At 45.1% G+C, this 9,996-nt stretch overlaps 1 long non-coding RNA gene across 1 annotated transcript; it reads left to right on the forward strand.

Moving 5' to 3' along the window:
- Positions 1–185: 185 nt before the first annotated feature.
- LOC119821184 lies at positions 186–5,680 on the forward strand. The gene is made up of 3 exons (XR_005286586.1): positions 186–311; positions 864–991; positions 4,568–5,680. It is a non-coding gene; the product is annotated as an uncharacterized LOC119821184 (long non-coding RNA).
- Positions 5,681–9,996: the final 4,316 nt, after the last annotated feature.

A 9,996-nucleotide genomic window follows, 5' to 3' on the forward strand; every position in this document is an offset into this window, starting at 1 on the left:
GCCCCCAAGGTGCGTCCCTGCGCTTTGCGCTGCCCGCGGGCGCGCGCGCGGGCCCGCGAGGCGGTTTGCGCGTGCGCAGCTGCGCTCACTCGGCGCCGTCTCGCTCCGCGGCAGCTCGCGCGGCGTAGGGATTTTTTTCTCCTGTAGGTGGCGCGGCTGCGTCGCTCTTGAAGAAAGTTTCCGGAGTTTTGTTAGCGGGATTCTCAGGTTGAGTTAAAACAGACCGGAGGTGACAGAAAAGCATGAGTTCGGTTCTCCGGAAGAATTGTCTCTGGTCGCCACCTGCAGAGAGACGCAAAGGCCCCAGAACGGTGAGCCAATCAGATCGCACCAAAGCTGGAGACGCGAGGCAGCTGCGGGCGCGCAGCGATGCCGGGTCCTGACGAATCTTTTCTTCTTCTTTCTTCGTCATTTTGGGGGGCGGGGGGGGGGAGGGCGGAGAGATGTCTCAGCGCTTAAGAGAACTTTATGCTCTTCTAGAATGATCCGAGTTCGGGTCCCAGCGCCGACGTGGGGCCCGCTCGCTAGCACATAGAACTGACTCCTCTGGCTTCTGCGGGCCCCTGCACTCGAGTACACATCCCCTCTTGCAGAATCACACATTTACACATAATTTAAAATAATAGAAAGTAGTCTTTCTTGACAGGATTTTATTTTTAATTCCGTGTGTATGTGTGTATCGGAGCGGGAGTTCGCGCACACGGATGCAGTACACGCGGAGGCCAGAAGAGGGCGGAGGAGTCTGGCACTGCCGTTATTATTGTTACTTCCCTTCTTGGTGCTTGGTAGTGGAGCTTGGGGTCTTTGATTCGCTAAGCAAGCCCAGCTAAAAGTCTTGATATGTATTATGTTCTCTTTCACAGAGGAAAGCGGTGTCAAGCCTTGAAGTCGCGTGAGCAGCTGGCAGGAATGGCAAAGCATGGCTGGAACTTAGATCTGTCTGTGCTCCTGGTCCCTGGACATACACTGCCACTAGTCACAACGGCTACAGGTTTTGTTGAGTCAACTTTTTATTAGCGTATAAGTAGGTAGCAGTTACATAGGTCTGCACAAATTGAACTCCCTGTACGTTCTGTATGGTGTGGAGAATGACCTACAATAGCTGTGACTCTGGCTAGCAGGTGGCTTCCTTTCCTCTATCACCTGAGGAACTGAAAAGCAAGAAACCAGTTCAGCTCAAAGGGAAAGTGAAGTTTATTGGCAAGCAACGCAGATATCTGAGGGAGAGAGACCTCCGACCATTAAGAGAGGTTGGGTTTTTATTTGGGTTTAAGATGTACCCACCAAGGTGATTTTCACTCCTTCCTATTGGTTTAATGGTGTTTATGTGTCCCTTCTGGAAGCAGGCCTCTGTCTTGGTCCACTGGTACAGATATAACTGAATTGTAGATTGACTGCGGTAAGAGGGGGCACCCCAGTGTTCTCTCCTTTTTGTGGTGTTACAGGTACAGAGAGACCCACACTATATGAGGGAAAGACATATATGTTTCAGAGAAATGGGTGCTGAGTTCAGACTCCACCAAGAAATGGAAATTCACCATTTTTTTGGAGGCAAAAGAAAAATCAGCTATATATTTGTATATATCAAAATAAAAATAGGAAGTAGCAGACAGACAATGGAACATCATCAAATTGTGAGTTTCCAACATTCAGCAGAGATGACTAAAGGCGCTGCATCAAGGCAGCTGGAATCCCCCCTGGAAAGTCCTGGGTGGAGCAGAGTGTCCTCCAAGAAGAACAAATGCAAGCAGGATACAACAGATAATATTATCAGATTAGACACTCACAGTCATCCCTCAGAAATGATTCAGGAAGCCCCACTGAGGCAGCCAAGCTCACTGGAAACACCTGGCTGGAAAAAAGTGTCCTCTCGGGTGAGGCTTCCAAGGAAAAGAACAAATGCAGGCGGCAGGCAGATAACATCAAAGCTGGTGGAAGGGGCCACTGCTGCTTGTTCGAGAGTTCCAGCTGGGTAGAGGGCTCTCACTGTGGCCGTGTGTCGGCTCCCACTTCCCACTCCAGCCATTTCATACCATTGATATAGCTTTCTGCAGCGGCCTCTAATGGAAGTTGTGTTCCTTCCAGTTGTTCACGAGGACACAAGGGTTTGTCACTGCTGTTATCTTACATTTCTTTATTCTAAGGGCGGGGTGCACATACTAAACTTGTAGGTCAGCTCTTACCTCTACCACCTAAGTCCTGGATATCAGACTCAGGCGAGCACCTTTATCCATTGAGCCACTTCACTAGCCCATACACACTGTGCTTGTAATTTTATTTTTATTTATGTGTATGTGTGTGCACTGTGTGTGTACAGAAGCCCTTGGAGCTGATGGAAACTCTGGAACTAGAGTTACAGGTAGTTGTGAGCCACTGGGTGGTACCAGCAATTGAACCCAGGTCCTCTGGAAGAGCAGAAAGTGCTCTTAATCACTGAGCCGTCTTCCCAGTCCCCCTCTTGGACACAGTGTTTTTAAGTACACTTAACTTCTTACTGATGTGGGATTCCCCTCTGCATTCTGTGAATATCGTTGGTTAATAAAGGAACTGCTTTGGGCCTATAACAGAGCTATAGGGGAACAGATCTAGGCGTGGGAAACTAAACAGAATGCTGGGAGAAAGGAGGTGGAGTCAGAGAGAAGCCATGTAGCCTGCTGGAGCCAGACAGAACCTTACCCGGTAAGCCACAACCACAGGGTGATACACAGATTACTAGAAATGGGTTAAATTAGGATATAAGTGTTAGCCAATAAGAAGCTAGAGCTAATGGGCCAACCAGTGTTTTAAATAATATAGTTTCTGTGTGATTATTTTGGGGCTGAGCAGCCAGGAACCAACAAGTGGCTCTCTCCTCCTACATCTTGCTGTTTTCCTTTCACCTCATTACAGAGTTAGAGGGATCAGCTTCCCCTCAGACATGGCTTTGAGGAGGACAAATTGAGACAAACATGTTTGGGTCTGAAACAGAGGGCCAACTCCATTTGGCTACTTTTCAGTGAGCTCATGCATCACATGGCCTTTCACCAATACAATGCACATTGCACTGTATAGTTATTACCCAGATCATGCAACCAAGCATTAACAGCTCCCAAGGCACCCCATACTCCTTTTCCCCCAGTAAAAGCATTCACTCGCTCTGACAAAGATGACATTGATTTGAATTTTCTTCAGACCTCCCCAGTATATTGTGTTTACCCTTTTATAAACTTATCATTATGTTGGTGAGATTCTGTTGTGTGTAAAAATAGTTCTTTTTTTACTGTTGAGTAGTTTCCAGTGGGGAATATCCAAGGACATTTCTTTCAGTAAACATACACATTTATTTGAGGAATATACCCAAGAGTGGAATTTGTGGCCGAAGGGCTGGCTCGGTCAGTTGAACACAAGCATGAAGACCTAAGTTGGTTCCTTGAAATCCACATGGTCCCTGTGCTGAGGCGATAGAGGAGAATTCTTACAGCTCACTGGCCTGCCTGTGTAGGCTAATTAGTGCACCCAGGCCAATTAGAGACCTAAAGGAGGCAGATAGCATTCTTGAGGATGACACCCAAGGTTGCCCTTTAGCCTCTACACACACCCATGCATGATGGACATGTTCACATACACAACACGGATTTTTTAAATGAGCAGAGTTGGAGGTCATAGGGGCACAGAACTGTTTTTAGCTTCGTTGTCATACCAGTAACCAGTTTTGCACACTGACCAGAATGGTTTCCTACTTAGCATGTATATTGTCATGTAGATTGTCACACTGAACACTGTACACTTACTTTTGACCAGACAAATTCCAACCCATGATCTCCTGATCTGCATAAATATTTACAAATGAGGAAACTAGAGTGTGGTGAGAAATCCCTTCCACTGGTTCACAAAGAGAACCAGTGTGGCTGCCAGCCGGCTCCCGAATCATGACGTGGAGACTTCATTAGGAATGTTCGGCCTTATCTTGTGCCTGTCCCACTAGCTCTTGTAACTTAATTTAACTCTACATCTACGTTTTGCCTTGGGGTTTTTACTTTTCTTTCATTCTGTGTGTCCTACTCTGTCTGTCTGTCTGGCAGCTGCCTGTCTGGCTAACCCCCGGGCATCTTCCTCTCTTTGTCCCTCATATTCTCTCTCCAGTCTAGATTCCTCCTCCTGTTTATTCTCTCTGCCTACCAGCCCTGTCTATCCCTCTACTGCCTAGCTATTGGCCATTCCGCTTTTTATTACTAAACAGGTGCCTAAGGCAGGCAAGGTAAAACAGCAACACCTCTTTATATAGTTGAACAAATGCAGCATAAACAAATGTAACACGTCATTACATAGTTAAAGTAATAGTCCACAACACCAGTGGTTCCTGCCCAGTGCCAGCTATATGCTCAGGGAACTCAGAGGTTAGTCACGCCTGGCCCAGCCTCTCTGTTTACAATGCAGACATCTTTGATTTTCCACAAAAGGAAATAACAAGAATAAAATGGATAACTTTTTAATTCCACCTTTCACCTTACATCTAAAAGACATTCCATAACCTTCCTTACGGCTTAAAATATATGACTTAAAACCCACTATCTGCCATTTGCTTCAGGTTGCTCCAGTTTCCAGCCATCTTGCCCAGTTCTGTGTGGCCCTTGACCGGTACTGTTGTGGCATATCCACCAGCGAAGAATGCTTGGATATGGGTTTAAGCCAATAGGAAGTCTTCACACTGGGTGTGAAGTGGAGCTCCGTACCTTTCTCAGGGTGAGCTTTTAAGTGCAACACCATTTCCTGCTTGGCGCACTTCAGTTAAAAGAACCGTCAGCCAGAAGCAGAACTCAGAGGCCAAAAAGAAAGGTTATACATTTAGAGACTTTCCCAGAACTATGGTCTTAGATCGATTAGGTCTTAATTTTAGTTTTGGCAGGTGGTGCTGTCTATGTGCTGAGTTTTACAGCCTGAATGGCACTTCCATCATGGAGTCAGTTGTGCTAAGGTTGAGGATCCTGTTACATACTTTACCTCATTTTCTTATCTTTCACAGCAACCTTAGAAAGTTGATGGCAGAAGTAAGCAGTAGTTGTGAAATTTGTTTTGTTTTTGTCTTTTGAGATCACTCCATGTGTCTGTTGACTGGCTTGGAGCTCACTCTGTAGACCAGGCTGGCCTCAAACTCAGAGATCCATCTGCCTCTGCTTCGTGAGTGCTGGGATTAAAGGCGTGCGCCACCACACTGGTTACACTAAGGATTGCTTTATACATCCATCAGATTTAATCCTCAGAGTGGTACTTGAAGTGAAAACTCTAGTTTTCCTATGCCCTCAGGGCCTGCGTGAGAAACCAGGTGCAGGAAGTGAAGTTACTTGCCAAGCGCTCAGCAAGTAAAAAACAGAGCTAGCACAAGCGTCAGTGCCCGGAGCCTTACCACCATCTGGTAGTTATATTGGTGTGTTGGATGTCTTACACAGGTAAGGCAGTCTTCCTCAAGGTTTAGGAGTTTCAGTGCTCTTGGGAGGTTTTCAAGCTAGACCACCTTTCCCTGTACTGTATTATTAGGACCCTTCGTTCCACTCACCAGAGACGCCCTTGGGGGCTGTTTAACACATTGGGAAACAAGAATCAAGAAAACTCACTTAACTTCATCTCTTCAGATTTCTCTGTTCTGCCACCATCTAAAACCCTGATCGGGAGCCGGGAAGTGGTGGCATACACCTTTAATCCCAGCACTTGAAGGCAGAGACAGGCAGATCTCTGTGAGTTCAAGGCCAGCCTGGTCTACAAAGCAAGTTCCAGGATAGGTCCTAAAGCTCCAAAGTTCCAGAGAAACTCTGTCTTGAGAAACAGAAACAAAAACTTAAGGAAGGAAGGAAGGAAGGAAGGAAGGAAGGAAGGAAGGAAGGAAGGAAGGAGGAAAGGAGGGAAGGAGGAAAGGGGAAGAAGGGGAAGGGAGGGGAGGGGAGGGGAGAAAGGAAAGAAGGAAGGGAGGGAGGGAGGGAGGGAGGAAGGAAGAAGAAAGAAAGAAAGAAAGAAAGAAAGAAAGAAAGAAAGAAAGAAAGAAAGAGAAACCCTGACCAGTCTCATAGCTGGGACTTAGGGCCCTGGGAGAGGCTCAGTGGACAGGAGCAGGCAAGCAAGTAAATGAAGATTGCCAGGCTGATTGAGAAGGCAGTTCTCATCAACAGGAAGCACTCAGCACCCAGCTCCAGTTAAGACAGCCATGCCAGAATGTTGGCTCATTGTTCCCAGGTCTGATGTTGCAAGAGAAGTCCAAAGCTGAGTGCTGGAAGTTTGGGGGTAGAGTGGTTGCCTACATGTGTTGATACCCAGCACACCTTCAAAATGTCTGGGAACCGAGACTACTAATTAAAATCTTTGAACTTTAAAATGTTGACATTTTAAACTGTGTAAAACTTAACAAACACCATGCAGGTTAAGAGAGAAGCATCTATGTGCTTCAGTCAGGTGTCATGAGCCCTGGTGTGCACTCATCTCATCCCCAGTATTGCTCTTAAGGTCAGGGAAGGAAGGAAGGAAGGAAGGAAGGAAGGAAGGAAGGAAGGAAGGAAGGAAGGAAGGAAGGCCTTCCCAGTGCTAGGAGAGAGAGAAGAAGGGTTTGACCTCTCAGAAGAGAGCAAGAGTAACAGCAAAAGGAAGAAATGTTAAACTTAAGGAAGACAGCTGTATTTAAGGTTAAGTAAACTTAAACACTTTTTTCCATTTTATTTTTCATTTCATGAGTATGTGTGTTTTCCCTGTGTGTGTGTCTGTACAGTGTGTGCATACAGTGCCCAGGAGGTCAGAAGATGGTGTCTGATCACCTGGGACTGGAGTTACAGTTGGTTGTGAGCCACCATGTGGGTTCTGGGAATTGAACCCTGTAGTAGCCAACTTGTAAGCCAGAATGGACTCCAGGTGGAAACTGAGTCACATGTGGTCTACCACAGAACCTGGGTCCTCTGGAAGAATAACACCAAGCCATCTGTTCAGCCTAGGTCAAGTAAACTTTGAGACATTCATTACGGGCTATCCTGCAATTCAAAGGATTTAGCGAAATATTCACAAATAATACTTGAGAAAGGAAAACTAAGGCCAGGCAGGGGTAAGGGAGCACGCCTTTAATCCTAGCACTCGGGAAGCAGGTCGTGAGACCCTGTCTCAAAAAAATAATAATAATGAAATGAAAAAGTATAAATCTTTTTCAGAAATCTTTTTAGTTTGAATTTTCAAAATTAAAGAAACTTCTAAGAACTGCCCACACTCTTAGCACGGGTTTTCTCCACTCATGTGTGTACAGTATACATGTTTCCATGATACACCAAAACCCTGCTAGAGTTTCTATGTGGATTGCACTCAGGAAGACCTGACACGGTAGCCGTACTGACACTGCTGATCTATGCCCTGTGATGGGCCTTCTTTATTCCTTTCCCCCTTTCAGCTCAGACTGTCCATAGAACTCAGAATGCTTATACCTACTCATTTTCTTAAACAATGCTTTATGAAGTAGCTAGACCCAATCTATAATAAATAGTACATATTTCAGATTCTGCTGCTTTTTATGTAGGAACTGGTTGGATGTGTGTAAGCCAGGCCATATGTGTGCAAGCCTGAAGAGAGCTTGTGGGAGTCTGTTCTCTCCTTCCACCATGTGGGACGTAGGGGTAGAAGTCAGGTTGTCAGACTTGCTGGCAAGTCTGTCTTACTGGCCCAATATACTGCCACATATTTAAAGTATACAATTTGATACGGTTTGGTATTTTTATACATTCATAAAACCACCACCAGAATTAAGGTAATAAATGTCTCTTCTACACTTTAATGTTCTTTTATATTCATTTTTGTTCTTCCTCTGTCTTTGAAACTACACTGTAGAAATTATATAACTAAATAGCATGTGTTCTTTCACTCAGTAGCATTATCCTGGGATTTGCCTATATTGTTGTGTGTTAACAGTTCATTCCTTTTATTGTTTAGTATAAATTGACACTGTAGCCAGGTGGTGGCAGTGCATGGCGTTAATCCCAGCATTTGGGAGGCAAAGGCAGTCGGATCTACAAAGCTAGTTCCAGGACAGCCAGAACTGTTACACAGAGAAACCCTGTCTTAAAAAACAAAAACCTAAATAAATAAATGAATAAATCAACATTGTATTGATTGCTCACTGTTAAAGCAAAGCTGACATGGACTTGTTGGGACTTTGGTTGACACTTGACTTCTGAATGTATAAATATCAAGTAGTGTAGGACCCTCACCCCTTATTCTCAAAGGGGTGAGAAGAAATTTCCTAGCAGAATGTTTTCCCAGGAAGATAGTGGCCTTCCCCTCTCCCACCCCGGAGATTCTGAGCTCAAGGTCACTTAGCCCAGCCATCCAGCCACCTGGTCCAGGCTGATAAAGATGGCCTAACTCAGGAACAGTGGCCTTGCTCTAAGAACAAGGAGAAAGCTGACACAGCAGGTTGAGACAGAGCAAAAGTCCTTCCACCCCTGCCAAAGCAGCTTCGAAAAACCTCTTTGTAGTTACGCCTCTAAAAGCTTACCCCACAGAGGAGATACAACTCCTCTCTCTACCTCGCTGTAACAGGGTCTCCTGGAGACGGGCTCCAAACATGTTTGTATTATGCTGATTAAACCTTGCTTATTACAGTCTGAGCCTCTCTGGGGGTCGTAATCTGGACACAGTAGATTCCTAATGCCTCTTCCTTTGGTTTCTTCAAGCACTGTAAATAAGACAAACAGCTACTCTTACTAAGAAATGCAGCCCAAATAAATAAAGTGAAGGGCAAAAGAGAGACTCCACAGATCACTGTAGTTCTGACACCACAAACGATCATTGTAGATTAGTATGAGCAACAGTATTGGTCTGAAAATTAAGTTTCTAACACATCCTATAAGGCCAGCATGAAGACATGGACACAACGTCTAGTTACTTTTCTTGTTGTTTAAAGAAATACTTGACAAAAGCACCTTCAGGAAAGGAAGCTTTATTTGGACTCATGGTCTGAGGGAGTGCGTCCTGTTGTGGAGAAAGCATGGTAGTGCAGTGTGAGGTGTCTGGCCACTGTGGAGCTACAGTTAGGAAGCAGGAAGAGGTGAATCAAAGACTAATTTCACTTTTTCCTCTGTTCGCCTTTATTCAGCCCGGGAGCTCAGGCCGTGGAATGGTGCCATCCCATTTAGTGGGTGGCTGGGTCTTTGATCAAATAAAACTCTCTCGAAACACCTCACAGACGTTTCCAGGAGTGCATCTCTTAGTTGATTCTGAATCCAGTCCATCTGACAATGAAGACTAACTGTCGCAAGTCCTTTCCTTGTCAACTTTCACCCAAAAACCATCACATTTTATCTCACAATGCGAAATAAATTTAGATTGTCACTAAAAGTCTCCAAAAGCTTAGCAATTTCTGACATTGACTCAGAATAGTAAAAAGACAGGGCGTATGCTAAGATTAGGTAATTCCTCAGCTCTGAACATCTGTTTTAGAGAAATTTATCTACTTTCAGTATACAACAACATGGTAAATAGTCCTATCCTAAAAGAGGGGACTGGGGCTAGCAAGATAGAAATCCAGTAGAGCAAACACCAAATCTTACAACTTCATGCTTGCCTTCTTGGGCTCTTAGCATCATCTCAGTTCCAACAGTTGTAGGTGATAACCCTGTTTCTCAAGCTCCAATACTTGTAGCCAATGTGATACCCACCTCCTCTACTGGGCTAGTTTCATCCCATGCCTACAGCTTTCCTTGAGAGACCTTCCATGGTCCTAGCATCTCCAACATCCACATTGCAACTTAGGTTTCACATTTCACAACCCTACATAATGAAACTTTTTGCATTGAATCTGACACTGTCACACATGGCTTGTGTAAGGGAAAAAGTCCGAGCTCACTTCTGGGTTTTGAAAACCCACCAATCCCTGAGCTCACCCCAAGCTTAGAACTTGAAATATCACCAGTCCCCACCCTGGAAAACACTCCTAAGAAATCCTATATAAGGCTGCCTCCCACTCGATTCTCTGCTGCTTCTCATCCAAGCAGAGGC

Source organism: Arvicola amphibius, chromosome 8 (genome assembly GCF_903992535.2).
Source record: "Arvicola amphibius chromosome 8, mArvAmp1.2, whole genome shotgun sequence".
Taxonomy (NCBI): domain Eukaryota; kingdom Metazoa; phylum Chordata; class Mammalia; order Rodentia; family Cricetidae; genus Arvicola; species Arvicola amphibius.